A 5,871-nucleotide genomic window follows, 5' to 3' on the forward strand; every position below is an offset into this window, starting at 1 on the left:
TCAGATCATACTGTACTCAGCTCAAAATCCTCCATCTCACTCAAAATAAAAGCCAAAGTGCAAATGCCCTGGTACTTTTTGGATCCTATCTTCTGTCTCCTATTCTGTTTTGGCCACACTGGCCTCCTTGTTTTTCTCGAGCATGGAAAGCTTGTTCCCACCTCAGGGCCTTTACACTTGCTGGTCTCTCTTCCTGCCATGCCCTTCCTCCATATCTGACTTGTTCTTTGTTTTCTTTTAGGCCTTTGCTCAAATGATTCAAATGATCAAGGACAGTGAGGTTCACAGGAGTGTCTCAAAACCTAAAACAATGCCTAGTTCATGGTTGGCATTCATTACTATTTGTTGCATTAATTTAATGAGTAGCTGTGGAGGTCACAGGTGATAGATGAGGCTGAGAGGAGGGCAGGAGCCAGATCAGCAGGCTTGCCGGTCTTGCTAAACATCTGGAGGAGGGCTGACATGATCATGATTGCATTTGGAAAAATCTCCTTGGGCTCCAGGAGGGAGAAGACCTCTTCTAGAAAGTGACTCTTGTCTTTGTGGGGAGATGATAGGATTATTTGCTTTCTAGAAAGGCCTCTTCCACTTAGAAGGAGCAGAGGACTCTGGGACTAAGGAGGTCTCTGCATTTTGACAAGACTCAATACCACACGGGGCTGTAATTATGGGTAATCAGCCCTGCGCTTCTGAGTCAGCAGCTCAATCAAGCCCTTTACAGAGACAGGTTGCTGCCCCGCCTCCTTCCTCCAAACCTCCTGCACTTGGGAGCCTGCTCCACCCTGCTGAGGCCTCACTGCTCCAGGAAGCATTAGAACATGCCCGACGTGACATTCTCCCACCTCCCTTGTCACCCAGTCTCACCCCTCCTTGTCCTCCTGCACTCCTTGACCTAAACAGATTTCAGGGGAGGTCAGGTCCAAGGGGCGAGAGACCAGCTGAGCTTCTCTGTCCCCCAGACAGTAGGCGAGGAAGGCATGGGGGCTGAGTGGGGAGCAGATGCCGCCTGCAGACCCTCTGAGCATGGAGCCCCCAGGAGCCAGGACGCTCAGCCCTGGGGCAGCCCTCAGTTTAAAGCTCCCTCTTAACACCACTCCAGCTATCCAAACAACTAGACTATTTATTCAGCATCTCTTTGGCCTACTGGGCTCCTCAAACTAAATTTGCCTTCTGCACATTCCTTGAGGGTTTTAATAACCTACCGTTAAGAACAAAAAGTCCATTTCTACTAAACTAATAAATCAAGCCAAGGTGGAAATACCTTTCAAGGACCTCTCCCTTCCCAACTCAGCTGGACTTACACTGCAGAGGGAAGCAAAATTAATTTTGACTTTGCTGCCAAGATGCACCTAATTATTTAACTTTGCCAAGGAAGCGGGAGGGAAATCACAGTTAGCGAGGCAGAATGTTCCATCTCCAGGCACTCAGGAGTGCAGGATTCTTTCTTACCTTCTCACATGCTGGGTTGCAGGATTCTTGCCAGCTGCTGACCTCCCGAGCCCTGCTCTAGTGGCCTGGCCTGGCACACACCACCTCATGAGGCTGCAGGGCCTTGTGGGGAGTGCCAGGCTGAGCCAGGGGCAGCCAGTTTAGCTCTGTCACCAGCCACAAGTTACAGGCCAATCCCAGATCAGGCATCCTACAAGTGCAGGGCTACTGGCAGCAGAGATCAGACAGAAGGGAGCTCCCTGAAAGATGACAGGCCAGACAAGAGAACCAGCAATTCAGACAGAGAGCAGTCTCCCTCTGGCTCTTCCAGCTCAGCACTCATGTCCATCCAGCATTTCCACTTTCTCCTGACCCGAGAAAAGTTCCTCTTTTCCCAGGTCCTACTCTTAAAAATCTAAATACAGTGAAGTTGATTCATTGGCTGATAGATTCACCCGTGAGGAGAAAAAAATTCTGTCCATTTTTGGGGAAGGGAAGAAGAAGAAGATGGGACAGAAGGAAACAGTTGAGTGCCTTCTGTCCACTCTCACAGGGTAGCCTGGTATTTTGAAAGGTGCCTCGGTATCTAAGCTTGGAACAAGCAAGAGTTGGGTTCGAATCCCAGTTTGCCTTGTTTTAACTATGTGGCTTTGGGCAAACTATGTCACTTCCCCAAGCCTCTGCAGCTACATCTGTCAAATAGGGATAAGTGTACCTCCCTTCAAGGGTGTTTGCAAAGACTAAGGTGTTAAGGGGAAATAACAGAACCTAGAATTCCTTGTCCAGCCAAACTAGACTCTCTCTGAAATAAAGGTATATCCCCAAAAGAAGAAAAATGAATCCATGAGGGATACGTAAGTTTCAAGAAGTAGTAAGCTGGGGACTTCCCTGGTGGTGCAGTGGTTAAGAATCCACCTGCCAATGCAGGGGACATGGCTTTGAGCCCTGGTCCAGGAAGATCCCACATGCCGCGGAGCAACTAAGCCTGTGCGCCACAACTACTGAGCCTGCGCTCTAGAGCCCGTGAGCCACAACTACTGAAGCCTGTGTACCTAGAGCCCATGCTCCGCAACAAGAGAAGCCACCTCAATGAGAAGCCCGCACACCTCAGCAAACAGTAGCCCCCGCTCGCCACAACTAGAGAAAGCCCGTGGGCAGCAACAAAGACCCAACACAGCCAAAAATAAATAAATAAAATAAATAAAATTATTTTTTAAAAAAAGTAGTAAGCTGAAATACATATGTGTGTCTGTGTATGTGTACATATACAAAAGTGTATGTATGTATATATGTATGTGCGTATGTATATCTACTGGTACAACATACATATTTGTATGTTGTATCTATATTTAGGTGTATATAAACGTTTACTGTAAAAACAAGCAAAAACAAACAAAAATTCCTCGAACTAGACCCTTGTTAAATTTAGTAATTACTCTTTGTAATATCAACATGGATGACATGGAAAGACAGCCACACTCATGGATTGAAATATTTAAAATTACTAAATTCAGTTTGATTTCTCCTGAGACCTCTCTCATTGGCCTGCAAATTGCCATCTTCTCGCTGTGTCCTCACATGGCCTGTTCTCTGTGAAAACACATCCCTAATGCTTCTTTCTTCTTATAACAACGTCAGTCATAGTGTATTAGGGCCTCACTCTATCAGCTTCATTTTAACTTAATCACTTCTTTGAAGACCCTGTCTCCAAATATGGTTAAATTCTGAGGTACTGGGTGTTTGGACTTCAACATATGAATTTGGGGAAACGGACACAATTCAGCCCATAACATCATTTAATGGGGAACGGACAGTCTTTTCAACAAATAGTCTTGGGAAAACTAGATATCCACATGCAAAGAATAAAATTGGACTCTTACCTTATGCCATATGAAAAAATTAACTTAAAGTGATCAAAGACCTAAATGAAAGACCTAAAACTAGTTTAGAAGAAAACATGGGGGAAAAGCTTCATGACATTGGATTTGCGAGGATTTCTTGAATATGACACAAAAAGCACAGCAACGAAGGAATGAATAGATAACTTGGACTTCATCAAAATTAAAAAGTTTTGTGCCTCAAAAGACACTATCTAGAGAGTGAAAAGACACCCCACAGAACGAAAGAAAATCATATGTCTGATAAGGATTCATGCCCAAAATATATAAAGAAATCCTAAAATTCAACAACAAAAAACAAGTAACCCACATAAAAAAAATGGATAAAGGACTTCAAAAGACATTTCTCCAAAACAGATATACAAATGGCCAATAAGCACATGAAAAGATGTTCTACAACACTAGTAACTAGGGAAATGCAAATTAAAACCACAACAAGATGCTGCTTCACACCCATTAGGATAGCTGTCATCATAACAGTGGAAAATAACAAGTGCTGGGAAGGAAGTGGAGAAATTAGAACTCTGGTGACTTGCTGGTAAGAATGTAAAATGGTGTAGCCACTGTGGAAAACAGTATGGTGCTTTCTCAGAAAGTTAAACATAGAATTACCATATGATCCAGCAATTCCATTTTTAGGCATACACCCCTCAAAATTGAAAGCAAGGGCTCAGATACTTACATATCAATGTTCATAGTAGCATTTTTCACAATAGCCGAAAGGCGAAAACAACCCGAATTTTCATCAACAGATGAATGGGTAAACCAAACGTCATATATCCTTACAATTCAGCCTTAAAAATAATAAAATTCTGATACATACTACAACATAGATGAACCTTGAAAATATTATGCTAAGTGAAGTAAGCCAGATGCAAAAGGACAAATTTATATGAGTTCACCTATGTAGGGTACCTAGAATAAGTGATTACATAAAGACAGAAAGTATAATAGAGGTTACCAAGGTTCTGGCGGAAGAAGGTAAAGAGGAGTTATGCTTAATAGGGATGCAGTTTCTGTTTGGAATGATGAAAACATTCTGAAAAAGGATAGTGGTGATGGTTGCACAACAATGTGAGAATACTTAATACCACTGAATTTTATGTTTTAAATGGTTAAAATGGTACACTTTGTTATGTATATTTAAATCACAATAAAAAAATATGTCACAAAAATGTCAGCATGGATGGATGTGCAGTAAAAAGAGAGAGGAAAAAAGTAAAGATATGTCATGTTTCATATCTTACTCAAGGAATTAATATAGATAAGACTGAATTCTAGACATTGTTAGAAAATAGTAGACTTAAGAATATATGTTAAATATTTTAAAGGGTTGAAATACCTGCAAGAATATAAGTAGAAGGTAAAACTTTCTAATAAGTAGAGGAAATAAAAAGCAGAAAATAAAAATAAAAGCAAAACTATAAAGTATGGAAATATAAAACACACACAAAATGTCATGACCAAGTGTAAAATAAATCAGTAGTCTCAGTCAATATGAATAGGTTAAATTTGCTTATTAAAAAACTGAATCTATGATTGGATTTTAAAAAAGTATCCAGCCATAGGCTTTGAACAAGAGATATTTATTATTTAATGACATAGGAAAATGGAAAATAAAGAAATGGAAGAAGACATGTCCTGCAAATGTAAAGAAAATGAAAGTAGGTGTAACAATACAAATGTCAGACTAAATAGAATTCAAAATGAAAGCCATTAAAAGTGATAAAAAGGAATATTTTATATTAATAAAAGGAGCACTCTCTCAAGAAGATATTATATATACTATATATATTAATTATATATATATTATATATATAATAATGATGAATATTGATATGCATAAAACACATTGAGGGCTTCCCTGGTGGTGCAGTGGTTAAGAATCCACCTGCCAATGCAGGAGACATGGGTTCGAGCCCTGGTCCCGGAAGATCCCACATGCCGCAGAGCAACTAAGCCCGTGCTCCACAACTACTGAGGCTGCGCTCTCGAGCCCGCGAGCCACAACAAGAGAAGCCACCACAATGAGAAGCTCGCGCACCACAACGAAGAGTAGCCCCTGCTCACTGCAACTAGAGAAAGGCCGCGTGCAGCAACGAAGAACCAATGCAGCCAAAAATTAATTAACTAATTAAAAAAAAAAACCACTGAAATATATAAAGTAAAACCTGATAGACTCACAAGTAGGTATTGACAAATATACAGTTCACACATTTATCTCAGAAAATGACTAATCAAGCAGACAAAAAATAATTACAGATATGGAGGATTTAATAACACAAATTAACAAATTGCTCCCAACAAACAAATGAAATACATGTGGAATTTGAAAAAAATTGATCATGAATTGACCACAAAAGAAATTTCTGCCAATTCCAAAATGTTGACATCATACAGCCTCATTCATTAACCAAGATACAGTAAAATTAGAAACCATGAAATAAACAATAGCTCCCCAAAGTTTTACATACCCTTGGATTAAATAAGAAGTCAAAATGGTGATGACATATTCTTTGGAAAAGATCCATAATGAGATTAGTAC

Source organism: Balaenoptera physalus (genome assembly GCF_965194825.1).
Source record: "Balaenoptera physalus genome assembly, chromosome: 1".
In the NCBI taxonomy this organism is placed as follows: Eukaryota; Metazoa; Chordata; class Mammalia; order Artiodactyla; family Balaenopteridae; genus Balaenoptera; species Balaenoptera physalus.